Here is a 17158-nt window from a genome sequence, read left to right on the forward strand (position 1 = left end):
AAAGCAAAATAAATGGTTAGCAAAACTTTAACTGCATTTTTCTCAAATCACATTTTCCTACATTCAAATTCCAAAAACTCCCTATGTATGAATGGATTTTAATAATCTAAAAAGTAATTTGAATAAAGATAGTGAGAGAACACATCAGCAAATTTATTTTTCTTTTTTCTTTAAAAAAAAGTTTTTACCAATTATATTTTTTAAATAGCATACATCACATACATTTTTGAGTTTGCCATTTTGTTTGATAAGAATTAAGCTTTCTGCTATTACTTTTTTTAAATTGAATGATAAATAAGAGATGTATTTTAAAAAACTAAAAAAATGTTGTTTAAAAGAAAAATATTCATTAAAAAAAAAAAAGTTTTCATCCTATTCACCTGGAATTTTGTGTGCATCTTTGGTCAAACTAGAGGTGGAAGTTTGAACAATGTCACTCAAAATTAATCCCTGACCCTGATGATACCCTTATATAATAATGATGTTCAAACCTGAGTCCAAGAACACTAGCGATTTTTCGGGAAGAAGAAGTGCACGCTAAATAATTATTTAAATAAATAAATAGTTAAATATCAGTATAAGGTTATGAACTGCATAAATTTATTACGTATTCGTGATAATTAATTTGAAAATATTTGTTGTTGAAAAAGTAACTAGATTCTTGACACAAATTTTAACGGTTTTGCTGTGAACATTAGCTATGATGTAATTTTTGCATTTTCCTATTTTTTGTTCATATATATAGTGTTCCCCCATATTCGCGGGGGATGTGTACCAGACACCCCCGTGAATAGTTAAAACCACCACTAAAAATGCTTATAACTGCCTATCTTGAAAGTTCAGATACCAAATGAGTATTACCTTAAATGAGAGAGAGAGAGAGAGAGAGAGAGAGAGAAGAGAGAGGAGAGAGAGAGAGAGAGAGAGAGAGAGAGAGAGAGAGAGAGAGAGAGCATTGAATGGCAACATCATATATCTGACCATCAAGAGTGAAATTATTATGAATTATTTCTAAGACAGAGAGACCTTACCTTACAGACCTTACATCTTGTTCGGGTTGCCCTAGGTCCCTCAGTGTGAGGCACCTCTAATGTCTACCAGAGAGTTGCTAGTACATCTTCTGGTATATTTTGCATCTTCCAATCTTGGATGGTCTGGGATGCAGCTTAGATATTTGTCGAGCTTATTCTTAAACACATCTACGCTCACTCCTGATATATTCCTCAGATGAGCTGGCAACGCATTGAATAGACACTGCATTATCGATGCTGGTGCGTATTGGATTAATGTTCTGTGTGCTTTCCTTATTTTTCCTGGTATAGTTTTGGGCACTATTAATCTACCTCTGCTTGCTCTTTCTGATATTTTTAGCTCCATGATGTTTTCGGCTATTCCTTCTATCTGTTTCCATGCCTGAATTATCATGTAGCGTTCTCTTCTCCTTTCTAGACTATATAATTTTAAGGATTGTAGTCTTTCCCAGTAGTCAAGGTCCTTAGCTTCTTCTATTCTAGCTGTAAAGGACCTTTGTACATTCTCTATTTGTGCAATATCCTTTTGATAGTGTGGGTACCATATCATATTGCAATATTCAAGTGGACTACGAACATATGTTTTATAAAGCATAGTCATGTGTTCAGCTTTTCTTGTTTTGAAGTGCCGTAACAACATTCCCATTTTTGCTTTACATTTTGCCACTAGAATAGCTATTTGATCATTGCATAACATGTTCCTATTCATCATCACACCAAGGTCTTTAACTGCTTCCTTATTTGTGATTGTCTCATTATTAGGTCCCCTATATGCATATAGCTTTCCTTTTCTGTCTCCATAATTTATTGATTCAAATTTATCAGAGTTAAATACCATCCTATTTACCTCTGCCCAGTCATATACTTTGTTAAGGTCTCTTTGTAGTACGTTCCTATCTTCATCACAAGTAATTTCTCTACTTATTCTTGTGTCATCGGCAAAACTACTCACTACCGAGTCCTTAACATTACTATCTATGTCTTCAATCATAATAACAAACAGTAATGCAGCTAACACCGTACCTTGTGGCAAACCGGATATTACCTTAGCTTCATCCGATTTCTCATCGTTTGCAATAACTATCTGTTTTCTGTTGTGTAAAAATTCTTTTAACCACCTTCCTACTTTATCCACTATATTATGTTTTCTAATTTTCTTCGCTAATATATTATGGTCTACCTTGTCAAAAGCTTTTGCAAAGTCTAGATAAACCACATCTGTTTCATTTCCGCTTTTCATATTTTTGTATATGTTCTCACGGTGGACTAACAGTTGGGTTTGTGTACTTTTTCCGGGTACGAAACCATGTTGTCCTATATTAAACAAATTATTTTTTATTAAATGTTTCATAATATTTTTCTTCATTACCCTTTTCATACACTTTCATAATATGTGATGTTAGACTCACAGGCCTATAATTACTTGCCTCTAGTCTTGATCCACTTTTGAAAGTAGGGGTAATATATGCTAATTTGTGCTCACCATAAACCTTGCCTGTATCTACACTTTGTCTTAATAATATTGCAAGTGGCTTTGCAATAGAATGAACTACTTTCTTTAGCAAAATAGCAGGGACACCATCAGGACCTGCAGCAGCTCCATTTTTAATTTCATTAATAGCCTGCACAATATCAGCTTCATTAATATCTATGTCAGCTAAATATTCACTATTTTTGTCTCTTACTTCTATATCATTATCTTCATTATCAATTCTAGGGGTGAATTCTCTCTTATATTGTTCTGCCAATATGTTGCATATTTCCTTTTTTTCATTCATTAATCTCCCTTCAATTCTTAGAGGGCCTATTTCTATTCTTCTTTTATTCATCTTTTTCACGTACGAGTATAATAGTTTGGGGTTTTGCTTGATATTTACTAGGGTTTTTTCTTCCAAGTCCCGTTTTTCATTTTCTTTTGATAGTATAATCTTTTGTTCTGCATTTTCTATCTTACTTTTTAGTTCTATAACTTTCCAAGCATTTTTTCTTTTGCAAGACCTTTTTTCCACTTTCTGATTTTCTGGAACAAGATCCTTCTGTCTCTTGGTATGCATGACTGATGTTTACTTTTCTTCTTCGGTCTATATTTATCCACTATTTTCTCTAATATTTTATATAATATCTCCGTATTTACCCTTATGTCATCACTTACGAAAATGTTATCCCAATCTTTGTTTAATTCTTCATTTTTTTCTGACCATTTTATATTTTTACTGTAGAAGTTGTATTTTCCATATCCTTCCCACTTTTTCATTTCTTGCTTATCTCTGTTTTCACTTGCTTTGGAATGGACTGTTAATTCTATGACATTATGGTCTGAAATACTCGCAGAGAGAGAGAGAGAGAGAGAGAGAGAGAGAGAGAGAGAGAGAGAGAGAGAGAGAGAGAGAGAGAGAATAACTCCTAGACTCTGACTCCTTCCCCTCCGCCAATTCGTATATCAAACAGCCATATACTCCTCCACCCACCTTCCTCCAAGTGGATAAAAAGACTGGGAATCGCAATTTTTTGTATTAATCTTATTAATATTTGAAAATTAGTTGTAAGGTAAATCATTTATTTATACTACAAAACAAATAAACATACGTAAGTGAGAGAGAGAGAGAGAGAGAGAGAGAGAGAGAGAGAGAGAGAGAGAGAGAGAGAGAGAGAGAGAGAGAATGTTATTGTTTTGTTTAACCTCATTAAACTTAATGTTATTTGAAAACTAGCACTGTAGTATATTATTATTTTACCATAAAATGTAGTAATGCCCTTAAAGATCTACTTATACATACACTTCCAGTCTAAACAGAGGGCGAGAGTTACCACTATGACATATGTGTATCTTGTGTGGAGAGAGAGAGAGAGAGAGAGAGTTATCCTTATTTAAAAGAGTGAAATGGATAGATTATTGTATTTCTTTAAAATACTATCATATATGAATTTTAAAATTTGTTATTATTATTATGCAAAAATATTAATAAACATATACACATGTACCATGGAAATTCTCTCATCTCAGTGAGAGAGAGAGAGAGAGAGAGAGAGAGAGAGAGAGAGAGAGAGAGAGAGAGAGAGAGAGAGAGAGAGAGAGAGAAATTGCATGATCTGGTGTGGGCAACACACTCCCCCTCCTGTCACATTACTTGATATATTTGACAGCTGTTGGACCCCGCCATCTCAGCTTGGCTAACTGGAGTTCAAAGACAAGATGCGGGGTAGAATGGAGTTTCTTTCATTCTTACATAATTTTTTTATTTATAAACTAAAATCTTGCTAATTCACTTTAGTGTTTTCTTAATGAATTTATGTTATTGCTGATTACATTGATATCTGAAAATTAGTTAATCATTTATTTATCATACAAAAAACTACATCTCTGTAAGAGAGAGAGAGAGAGAGAGAAATGGAAAGATTAGCGTAGTATTTCTGTAAAATACTTTCACATATGATTTTGTAATTACAGTTATTATTATTATTATTATTATTATTATTATTATTATTATTATTATTATTATTATTATCATTTCAAAATATTAATAAACATATACATATGTGTACCATAAAAATCTCTCATCTCAGTAGAGAGAGAGAGAGAGAGAGAGAGAGAGAGAGAGAGAGAGAGAGAGAGAGAGAGAAACACTCCCTCCCCTCCTGTCACATTACTTGATATATTTAACAGCTGTTGGACCTCAGCTTGGACCTGGAGTTCGAAAGAAAGATGCATGAAGACTGGGATTTCCTTCATTCTTACATAATTTTTTAAATTTCTAAAATAAATCTTACTAATTCACTGTAGTATTTTCTTTAATAAATTGATTGCTCTTTACATTAATATTAAAGGGATTTTGACAAAGGAAAAATCTATTTCTGGGGGAAGACCTGTGTCGCCCAGTGAAATGTTCCTTATAGCACTCATTTCTAGGTACGTATAAGTAAATGTTAAATATACCAGAGAAAAAAGCCATATGGAATGCTAGCGTTACTACCTCCAGCTCGCTCACCCTTAAAGGGTGTCGGTATAGCACGGGCGAGTGGAAACCACTATCACGGATGCTTTGCCAATTAGAAGTCTCCTCTCTCAAAATCCCCCTCTAGAGAGGTGCCGTTACAACGTCTACCTTCCGCTCGCTACTACTACCTCTGCCAGAAACCCTCATTCCTGAAATACGCACCCAAGCTTGGGCCAGCTAAAGGGTGGGGAAAGGAAAAAGAGAGGGATGGGTTCACTGGGCAACACAGGTCTTCCCCCAGAAATAGATTTTTCCTTTGTCAAAATCCCTTTTCTGGGCTCAACCTGTGTCACCCAGTGAAATAGTAACAGAGAATTGGCCATACAAGCTTGGAAATAAACGTAAACAAAAATTTATATGAAAGGAAAATAAAATTTTCTTAAAATTATTGTTTTAATAACCAAGGTAAGGATAACAAATTACAAATGGTAAAAAGCACCTAATATGACCAAATCCATACTATCATGGGAAAATGCAACAGGTAATGCACATAAAAGCAAATATTTTAATGAACTATGTACATGTACAGGAGTGGGTTGATGAACAATCCAGTCCGGAACAAAAGGCAGAAAGGCAGGGATTACAAGCGAGGCAGGTGGGTGAGAGCGAGTACCAAAAGAAAATTAATAGCAAAACAATAATTTTCAGATTTAGAGTTACATAACTAGGCCGTATCAGGGGAGACAATGTTCCCTGCAGCCACTGTCGAATATTTAAGGGCCTCTAGAGTTTTCAGATAGTGGCGTTTAAATACTGTCGGGGATTTCCAACCCGTATATTTTTTAAGATCCTCGAAGTTCATATGATGAAAATAATTAACTGAGGTAGCCACTGCCCGGATATCATGGACATGAGGGACTGAATCCGGATTGGCTCGTTTAATAAAATAAAGAATTTGTTGTCTGATGGCCTTCAAGGAAATGATTCCACCCTTTTCTCTAATAAAAAGAGGACCTGAAGACTTTTTAGAAGTTCTGCCCAGATAAGATTTTAATGTAATAATAGGACATAATGATGGGTCCTGTGGAAGAGGGACAATCTTCCATGGGGACCACCTGTTTTGTGGGTATGGGGACCACCTGTTTTGTGGGTCTTCATTCTTTGCTAAGAATTTCCGATCTGGAGAGAGCAGAACTTCTCCTGACAGGAGGAAATCAATATGAACTGGTTCTCTAGAGAGAGCCGACAGTTCAGATATTCTGGCGCCTGAGGCCAGACTCAATAAAAATAATGTTTTCCTGAGAAAGGTTATATATGAGCATGATTCGTTATCAGTACCTGAAGCCAACCTGAGTACGTCATTTAAAAACCAGGAGACCGTGTGAGGACGGTCTACCGGTTCTCAGACGAGCACATGCTCTAGGGATAGACGAGAAGTACGAATCTGTTAAGTCAATATTAAAGCCAAACTGAAATATCTTTCTCAAGGCAGATTTAGTCGTAGTAATGGTACTAGCAGCTAGGCCTTTTTCGAACAGTTCTAAAAACTGAAATTGTCAGATTTGTAGTCATCTTCTGTACATCTGATTCTTTTAGAAAGATGGCTAGCTTCCTTACTGCCGAATCATACTGCCTGAGCGTTGATTCTCTTTTGTCTGACTCCACGAACGGGGTGTTTAGTGGGTCAATACTGGCATCCTTCTGTGCCGCAAACTTCATGAAGTCCATAAAGTTAGGGCATTCAGAATTCTTGAGGAAGCTGACACAGTCCAAGTTTGTACTATTTGAGTCAGTTTTGGGTTCAGAATCCATCTGGGACAGAGTTTCAACTCTAGTAGAAGAGGAAACCAATTGCTCTTCAGCCAGTTGGGTGCTACCAATGCTATCTGTCCTCTGAAAGATCTGAGTTTGTGTAGAACTTTCAGCAAGAGGTTTATTGGCGGAAATAGGTAAATCTTCTGCCAATTGTTCCAGTCTATGGACATCGCATCTGTGGCGTGAGCCAGAGGATCCAGATTGGGAGCCACATAACACGGAAGTTTGTGATTGGACTCCATGGCGAACAGGTCTACCTGAAGGCCCTGGATTGTTGGCAAATCCAATGGAATGATTTTGTGTCCAAGGACCACTCCGACTCCAGCGGAGTTGTCTTGGACAATGAGTCCGCGATGACATTCCGTACTCCTGCCAGGTGAGTAGCTGACAGGTGCCAATGATGTTTCATTGCCAACAAAAAAATTACAATCATCACATGATTTATTTGGCTCGACTTGGAGCCTCCTCTGTTTATGCAATAAACTATCACTGCGCTGTCCGAGACTAGTCTGATATGAATGTTCCTGACCGGAGCTAGTCGTTTCAGGGTCAGAAAAATGGCCATTGCCTCTAGTACGTTGATGTGGAACTGGCGGAATGCTGTCGACCATGTTCCTTGAACCTTCTTGCACTGAGAGTAGGCCCCCATCCGCTCAAGAGAGGGGTCCGTGTGGACTATCAGAGATGACGGGGGAAATTGTAGTGGCACTGATTTGGAAAAACTCCGGACTCAGGGGAAATTGTAGTGGCACTGATTTGGAAAGAATCCGGACTTCCGTCCATGGGCGGAGTCTTTTCCTTATTATTGGCAGAATCAAGGAGATTTTGTCTCTGAACTTGTTGTTGGCTCTTTTCTGCCATACCCGATTGATATCCTTCAGTCTGGCTTTCAACAGAACATCTGTTATTAAAGCAAACTGAAGTGAACCTAAGATTCACTCTTGGGTACGACGAGAAGCCCGTTTGTTTTTGAGGAATTGTCTCGTAGCATTCGCTATCTCTCTGCACTTCTTTGGCAGAAGAGATAGTTTGTGTGTGGTTAAGGTCCCAATGAATTCCCAACCATTGAAAGCGAGACGCCGGAAAGAGATGGAACTTTTCCTTGTTTTCTGGAAACCCAGGAAGTCTAGGAATTTTATTACTTTGGCTGTTGCCTTGTGACATTCCTCGTCGTTGGTTGCCCAAATGTGCCAGTTGTCTAGGTAAGCTACTAACATCACCCCTTGAGATCTTAGTTCCTGTACTACTGTCTCTCCTAGTTTGGTGAATATTCTGGGCGCAATGTTGAGCCCGAATGGCATGACTCTGAACAAGTAAGCTTGTTTTCCTAGTTTGAAGCCTAGGTATGGAGAGAAGTTTCTTGCTATCAGTACATGATAGTAAGCGTCTGTAAAATCGATAGAGGTGGTGACGACCCCACAGGGAAGTAAGGTCCGCACCTGCGAGATGGTTAGCATGCGGAACTTGTCGCATTGAATATATGAGTTGAGATGGGACAAGTCCAGAATCACTCTTCGTTTGTCCGAGTCCTTTTTTGGTACACTGAACAAACGTCCTTGAAATTTCAGGTGACTGACTTTCTTTATTGCCTTCTTTTGAAGAAGGTCTTTGGCATAGTCTAGAAGGTCTGTCGTTGGAATCTGATGGAAACTGACTGGTGGAGGAGGCCCTTTCTTCCATCTCCACCCCAGACCTTTCGATACAATACTGTGGGCCCACGTACTGAAGGTCCAATGGTCCCGGGAGAGGTACAGTCTCCCGCCTACCTGCAGAGACTCATTGACTGGTTGAGGTCTTACTTCCTCTGCCTCCTCTGAAGCCTCTGCCTCTTGAGAGAACTCTAGAGCCCACTCTCTGCCGGTAGGCACCTCTTGCTCTGCTACTCCTTGCGTGCCTATTATTGCCTCAAAACACCCCCTGTGTTTCAAAGGAGGCGTTGAAGGCTGGGGAAGTCACCAGGGCAACCAAACTCGAGGGCTGTTGAGTCGGTTGACTCTGCAGCAGAACATACTGCTGTTTTGGTTGTGCCTTACATGTCGAAGGCTTGCTCATTTGGGAGACAGGAACTGCCTGTACCACTGCTTAAGGCTGAGAGGTCTGGAAAGGCTGATACTTCCTAGGCCTCTTCCTACTCTTGGTTTGTGGTCCGGCGGTCTCGAACTTCCTTTTGAAGGGAAGTCCCCAGCGGACACGAAGGTTCTGGTTAGCCCTAGCCGCCTCGCTGAGGATGCTGTTAACCACGTCCTCAGGAAAGAGGTTGGCCCCCAGATCGATACCTTTACGAGCTTGTTAGGCTCATGCCTGATGAAGGCATTAGCAAAGACATGCTTCCTGAAGGCTTGTCTAGCCACTACGAAGTCATACGGGTCCGATTGATAAGCCTGCAGCAGCGACTTCGTCAGGACCCGGAATAGAGGCTCCTCTACAAAGACAGAAGCTGTCAATTCTGCAGTGGTGACTGAGTTAATTGACCTGCTCAGCATACATCTTGCTTCAAATTCCGCCTTAATCATGGTATCCAGAATTCTAGGCAAACGTTCACTGAATTGTGTGGAGGCACACTCCGGGTCGAGTTTGCCCACTGTGAACGTTGCCGGAGCACCAACCCAACACTCCAGATCTCCGGGAAAGAGCAAAGAGGTAGCCTCCGTCTCTTTTAGCTGAGGCATGGGTTTATCCTCCATTCCGGCTTGCAGTGTCAATTCTGTGATCTTTGATGTGCAAGGAGTCAGGACGTTATCTGGCGCTACGAACATGGTATAGCAACCTTTGTGCGGCGTCAACTCGGTGTTGACGCACTCCCATTCCGCAAGGGTGCGGACCCATGCCGACTGAGCCTGATCTCTAGGGTAGACCACTGTCTCTTTCGGGACCTTGTCTACCCTGACCAACGCTTCCTTGGCTAGCCTAGCGTAGGCTTGGGTGGGGGAGTAGCTTTGGCCAAGGAAGTCGAAGGCTTGGGGGCCAATGACAACCTGGCGGAGCCTGCCGGAGAAGGCTTGGCTGGTCTAACCGCCTTCAGCAGAGACTTTGTCTTCAAGGTTCTCACCTTGGGGATTACCGAGCCCGACCTATTCCCAAAGGTCGTGGACTTCCCAGAGAAGCCCTGAAAAGAAGAAGAAGAAGAAGGAGTTGGGCTGAAGGAGAGAACGTTAGCCCCACGACTACCTGCCTCGCCTACCTCCCTACCTTCCTCCTGGTCCTTGATGGCCATGGGCTCCCGGTGCAAGCTGATGGCCGCTACCTCCTCCGTCATATCATCGCACAAGCCCTCTTGGTCCTCCGGATGGGCTTGGGTCTCTTGGCAGATCCACTCTAAGATGGGAGCCGCTACTGCTGCCGAAACCTTGGCGTTCGGGTAGAGGAGGGAACACATCTCCTCCAACAGCACGTAGGGTTGGCCGGAACCCACGTTCCTCCCAAACCCCCCACCCATGGCCTTAAGGGTCGACATCGAGGAGGCTTCGAGCGTCGGATCAACCTGTAAGAGATAATCAAATCAGGTTCCCCAGTGTCGGGGACTTTTCCTCGTTATCTAGTTTGACTATTCCCAATCGATATGTGTAACATAGAATTCAGAGTAACAATGAGGCGAGGATGCTACCTACCGACTCATCTGTCACGTTCACAATGAGGCCGAAACACACCACGCAGGCTTCTGGGTGCCAGACCACGCGTCCCTTCAGGTGGATGGCGCAGCTGGCATGAGACCGGCAGACCTCATGCCCATACGGCTTATAAAGGACGGCTGGGCACCCCACCTCCTGGCAGCGAACCATCTGTAAGTTGGAAGGATACATCAGTATCGTCAAATAATGCCGCCGGAGTTATTTCCGGTGGTATGTGTACACTTAACTAGTTACTTAACTAGCTAAAGGTAATATCAACTATAATCTTCAACTTACTTGTTATTAATAAAGCTCTGGATGTATCCGCCTGCTCTGGAATCCATACTTTGGGTATCGCCAAAGCTATAACCGGCAGAGTGGGCCTGATGCGAGCAGAACAGGGAAACAAGGCAAAACCTAAGGCTGAGTCTGATCGCAGCGGAGAAGAGTAGCAATTCCCAACCAATTGGAAGCGCATTCTCTGAGCCCAGTTCCACCCCCACTGGAGTGGGCAGCAGCGATAACATAGAAGACGGAAAACAAAGCGGCAGGAACAACGGTACGTAGAACTCCGGTGTACACATCTTGGCGGATGTGATGGTAGACCACACTTCGCCGGAATAAACACAGGCCCGGAGACATACCAGCAGAAGCTACATAATAAATTTTCTTAATATTAAGCTCTGAATGTGTCCGCCTACTCCGGAATCCATAATCTCGTTATCACGAAAGCTATAACCAGTGGGGTTGGCCTGATATGAGCAGAACAGGGAAAATAGGTAAAACCTAAGCCTGAGTCTGATCGCACCGGAGAAGAGTAGCAGTTCCAAGTCAATTAGAAAAGCATCTCTAAGCCTAGTTCCGCCCCCACTGGAGTGGGGAAGCAGCGATAACACTAGAGAAGTACGGAAAACAGAGCGGCGGAACAGCGGTACGTAAATTCCGGCGTATAGCCTCCTGGCGGGTGTGATGGTAGACCACACCTCGCCAGAAAAAACACAGGCCCGGATACATACCAACAGAGATTACATAATCTACTAATCCCCCAATCTCCTCTGACTAATCCCCAGGACCGTGCTCTACGCTCTAGCTGTTGTTCATCGGTAGGATTACTTGAGCAGCGAGCTAACAAAGCAGCACTGGAACTAGTCCGGGACGGGGGGGGAATGTCTGGAGGAGAGTGGACGAGTCGTGATCGCCTGGCCACAGCAACTGATCAGTGAATACCACTTCTCGAGAAGCCGTTAACTAGCCTACTACTAAAGGGGGCAGAAGACAGGAGGCCAACTGACACCCTAAAGGTGGCAATGGCCCAGGCTACACTCAACAAAATTCATAAAATAATTGATGGGGAATATTGGAAGTACTGACGAAAAAAAGGGGGGGGAGAGAAAACCGCACCCAGCTAAGATCCCAGCCTAACCCTCCAAAATCGGTACAGATCCAGTCAGGTAGGCTAAGATGGCTCCTATAAGGACGTCACGAAGAGGACGCCTAGAACCTAACTCAACCCTCCAAAATCGAATCTACCGATCTGGTCAGGTAAGATAGGCCTAGCCCCTACATATGTAACAAGAGAGGAACTCTCTAGTCCTGGGCCACCCTCCAAGCGAACATATCTGCCTGGTCGGTTGGCGGTGCTGGGAGCCACTAAGGGTGGTGGGATTACTCAGCCCGCCTACCTACCCTCCAAAACCTAGCCTAGGTCTGGTCGGAGAGGCTAAGGGTAACATATTGATGAAAAACTTCCCAACCACATTCAATATTAGCAATACAAGTAAAAAATATACAGTTGCATGAGGCAACCGCGAAATGAATGGGGAAATCTTTGCACCTCTAAAACTAAACTGGCGTACCGCTAGGCTAGCCTAGGACGTAAAACCAAAAACACAATACTCGCCCATAACGAAGTATGATTTTTAAATAATCAATACTATAATATATTGTCGCCCAGCGAAAAGCATATCACCGTACGCACGAAAGGGAACCAACTCGCTCCTGAGGGACGGATGATAACAAAAAAGGCCCTATAATAAAAATACGAAAACAGTACCCTATACAGTGAAGTGCTAAACGGTGAATAAAATTACACAGCGAAATAAAATTCTGATATAATCGCGCACGCCGCCAACCATGCATCCAAAATGGCGGATTCGTAAGAGCGTCATACCCGGCTCCCATGAACAAGTGTCTTAAAATAAGGGCCAAATATGGATGCATCGTTGCCCCGTGTTCAAAAACAATAAATGGAATAATACTCAACTTAGATGAAGAAGCTTCTTGGTCAAGGGAAGACATGATGCTTCACAAAAACACTTCCTGGAGACAGCGAAAACGGCGCGTGCAGACACGAGAGTGCTAATTCAGGAATGTGGGTTTCTGGCAGAGGTAGTAGTAGCGAGCGGAAGGTAGACGTTGTAACGGCACCTCTCTAGAGGAGGATTTTGAGAGGGGAGACTTCTAATTGGCAAAGCATCTGTGATAGTGGTTTCCACTCGCCCCTGTGCCATACCGACACCCTTTAAGGGTGAGCGAGCTGGAGGTAGTAACTCTAGCATTCCATATGGCTTTTTTCTCTGGTATATTTAGCATTTATTTATACCAAGAAATGAGTGCTAAAGGAACATTTCACTGGCCGACACGGGTCGAGCCCAGAAATACGAATCTGAAAATTAGTAAATCATTTATTTATCAAAAAAACATACATCTCTGTAAGAGAGAGAGAGAGAGAATTATTATTGTTATTATGTGATATTTAATCTTATTAAACTTACTAATACAGTATTGATCAATATTAATATTTTAAAATTAGTAAATCATTTTTGTATCATAAAAATGTATTTAGGCATGAAAATAACATCAAAATACTATAAGTAGTGATTATTTATCGTTGGACCCCGTGAATAGACGAATTCCCCGCAAATAATGGGTAGATATGGTCCAGAGAGAAATATGCAAATCCGGAGAACGCGAATACGGGGGGCACACTGTATACAATAAAACTAAATGTACAGTGACCCCCCGTATTCGCGTTCTCGATTCGCGGACTCACACATTTCGCGGATTTCTCTCGGGAACGTTTTCCCTGCATTATTCGCGGAAAATTCACGCATTCGCGGTATTTTTCTATGAGAAATATCCACAAATTCCTGGTTTTTGTTATCAATTTCATCATAAAATGCACTTTTGGTGATAAAACTATTAAAAAAACCAAAGTATGAAAACTTTAGTGGTTTTTCTTAAGTTTTAACTAACAAAACAGGCTGTTTTTAGCGTTTTTATAGGGGTTCCAAACATTCGCGGATTCTAACTATTCACGGGGGGGTCTGGTACGCATCCCCCGCGAATACAGGGGGACCACTGTATATTGCATACAGTGTAATATACGTATATTACAGTGTAATGTATATTACATACATAATGTACTAAGTTTTATATAATATAATAGTGTTTTAAAGTAATTATTTTTGGAATTAAGGCTTTTGTTTCAGTCCTGTATTATGACATCACGACATCTGGACTGTCATACCAATTTTAGATGAATTGTCATACTCAACTTTCCTGCAGAAAATGGTGACTTAAATGTGTACACAATATATATCTGAGAAATTTACCAGTTATTCATGTAGACTGTTATCAGCTATTCATGTAATTGTTATAAGTGTAATGCTCACATAATATCTTTAATATTTACGTTTTGGATATGTGAAGACTTTTGACTGCCGGATCACCACTGTAGTGTGATGCAATTGCCTCCGCTCCCTGGGCCACTTGCCTGTTTTCACACCTTAAGAAATTAATGTAGGATTAAGTGAAGATTTTGAATATATTTATGAATTTTCAATACTAATGATAATCTTGTTCCTATTCTAATTTAACCTTTCATTGTGCATTTCATTTCACATTTATCACTGTTGCCAATTGGTATGTGTTTACCCTCCAAACTAAGTACGTATAAGACTTTCACAAAACTGTGGAAATAAGTGAAATTAGTGTATCTATTTGTATTATATTTAACAATATAATGTGAGGTTATCTGGGATTGCGTGCAATTTGATCAATATTGCATTACTATGACAACTAAAATTCATGGAAAGTTTGTACAGGTATTGGCGTATGCGTGAAACTCCACTAAATTGGCAACGATGATTTGCCATTCCTAGCACTAAAACGTTAAAAGTTACATTTATTTCATACAATTATTAAATTATTAAAAATAAAAAAAATAAGTCAAAATAGTAACATAGACTTAAATCAGTGTGAGAAGTGCTAGCAAAAAATACACATTTTTTGTCATAACGAAGTCACTAACCCGTCGTCTAGTCACCGATGTGCTTGGCAGCCATGTGTAATATAAGGATGACAAATTGTTACGGCCACGGCTTCGCTGTAAATAAACACATATTTCAATGTGAATCTGAAGTGATTAATAACAAAATGTGCATAATTACAATCAAATAAGCTGTGTTGTGATGGCAGTAAGGATATTACCACCAATTACAATGTGAAAATGCATATCAGTTCAAAACATGACCCCAGGAATATGACTTCTCATACTTTCACTAATATAGGCAACAAAATGTTGTTTTATTGTGCTGATTAAAACTACAATCTTGAGTAATATCAATAAACGATACATATATACACAAATATTGTTGAAATGAGCGCTGGGAAGGATGTGGCCCCCATTCTGGAGATGAATTGGGCAAGATTCGATGAGACGCCATATTGGATTTAAAAACTGCCTTCAAAACATATTTTACGAAGATTTCACATGCTTATTTTAGTTTGTATGGCGCTTTCATATATCTCATTGTGATGACAAAACTTTAATCTTTTGAATGGGATGCTTAGATATAATTGTATTGTTGTTTCACCAATATAATATAAAGTGGAAAAAGGAGGACTTTTCGTGTGAAATGGTCGCAATTCGGTCATTTACCCTAGGCAACAAAGCGGAGATAAGTTAGCACTGCTCATGGCTAGACTTTCACTAACCTCTGTTTAATTGGAAATTATGACCTTAATTTCTTACTTGGGAGAAGATACTTACTTCAAGAGAAAAGTAGAGGTCTCTAGGTGTTGCTTCCATGGACATCGGCTCTTGACTGACATCTAACTTACGTTACTGGAAGTGCTAAAGATGTTATTGTATGATACAATAAAGTTTGTTCATACTTACCTGGCAGATATATATAGCTGTATTCTCCGAAGTCCGACAGAATTTCAAAACTCCCCGGCACACGCAGTGGGCGGCCAGGTGGTTAGTACCCCATTCCCACCGCTGGGAGAGGCGGATATCAGGAATCATTCCCATTTTCTATTCAGATTTTTCATACCACTGTCCCCTGATGGAGGTGGGTGGGTACTTTAATTATATATATCTGCCAGGTAAGTATGAACAAACTTTATTGTATCATAACAATAACATTTTGTTCATGAAACTTACCTGTCGATTATATATATAGCTGAATCCCACCATTGGAGGTGGGAAGGGACAGAATAGAAGGATTAGGAAACACCTCAAGTGCAGATGATTGACATCTTGATTCCTTACCTGTTAGCATAGCTGACTTCTTGATTACTGTCACCGAAGTCTGCTTTTGCTTTACTAGAGTTGCCAACAAGGTAGTGACCTGTGTAGTTGGTGCGCTCTAGATGATCTGTCAACGGGAGCGTGACCACAATGTGACTAGACCATATTGACCATACTGTGAGGGCAACGAAGCTAAAACCACCACCTGACCTAACCTATCGAAGTTAGTCCCATAACTTCTAGGCTAACGAAAGGGAAAGCGCCTCAGCGACCAACCCTTCAAAGTTAAAAGCACACCTATCCCTTTTCTATAGGATAGGATTCGTGCTGCTTCCTGCCTCCAGATCTCATATGTCGTCTTCACATCCCGTCGGGAGTGTGAAGCGAACACAGAGTTGCTTCGCTCAAACGTGGCACTCAGGTATTACTGAGTGTCATGCTCTGTTGAAATGCTTCCGAGGCCGCGCCCTCACCTCGTGAGCATTTACTTTAAAAGGTTTCAAATCTTTGTTCAAACATGACGAATGAGCCTCTTAGAAAGACTCCTTAAAAATAACGCCAGGCCGTTCTTCGACATGGGCAAGTCTGGTCTTTTTACGGAACAACCCGCAGATTTGTCCGAATGACCTCGACTTTCTTTAGTTTATCAAGATAAAACTTGAGAGTCCCGACAGGGCACAGGACTCTCTGTGGCTCTTGCCCAATAATTTGTGCCATCCCCTTGATCTCCAGGTCTCTGGGCCAAGGGTTAGACGGGTTTTCGTTCTTAGCAAGAAACAGAAGGCTTTTTTAGAGGACCACCGAATTATGTCCTCTAAAGCCAAAACCTCTGATGATGGCTAAAACCTCACTAACCATCTTTGCCGTAGCTAGAGTGGTTAGAAAATTAGCCTTTCTGGTTACGTGTATTAAGTTTACAGAAAGGAGAGGTCGAAATGCTTTGACATCAGGAACTTCAGACTACATCTAAGTTCATGCCGGAAGCTCGATCTAAAAAATTTCAAGATTTCCACAGACCTCAAAGATCGTGAAGGGCTTTGTTGTTTGACAGATCCGAATCTCTGAGCCTAGAGGCCGTCAACATATTTCCGTATTCTACAATAGTTGGGACTGCTAGCTTATCCCATACTTCAGACGGAATGGGAAGGCGGTAAAGTAATTACAGAGGGTCAGAGGTGGAGGAACAGTCATTCTCCTGTCCTATGTCCAGAAACGGCCCACTCCGATTGGTAC

The 17158-nt window shown here is 41.0% G+C and overlaps 1 protein-coding gene across 3 annotated transcripts in view; it reads right to left on the reverse strand.

Moving 5' to 3' along the window:
• The window catches only part of LOC135213622 (small ribosomal subunit protein bS16m-like), a 57169-nt gene that overhangs the window by 30716 nt on the left and 9295 nt on the right, over positions 1-17158 (reverse strand). Inside the window, exons 2-3 of one of the 3 annotated variants that reach the window (XM_064247652.1) lie at positions 14702-14776; positions 14084-14176 (exon numbers count right to left, since the gene is read on the reverse strand). The exons of 1 other annotated variant lie outside the window; for it this stretch is intronic. The gene's annotated coding sequence lies outside the window, so the exon portion shown is untranslated. The remainder of the gene's footprint in view (positions 1-14083; positions 14177-14701; positions 14777-17158) is intronic. One more of the 3 variants, XM_064247650.1, reaches the window with a different exon arrangement.

The sequence above is a fragment of the Macrobrachium nipponense genome, chromosome 43 (assembly GCF_015104395.2).
Source record: "Macrobrachium nipponense isolate FS-2020 chromosome 43, ASM1510439v2, whole genome shotgun sequence".
NCBI classification, from domain to species: Eukaryota; Metazoa; Arthropoda; class Malacostraca; order Decapoda; family Palaemonidae; genus Macrobrachium; species Macrobrachium nipponense.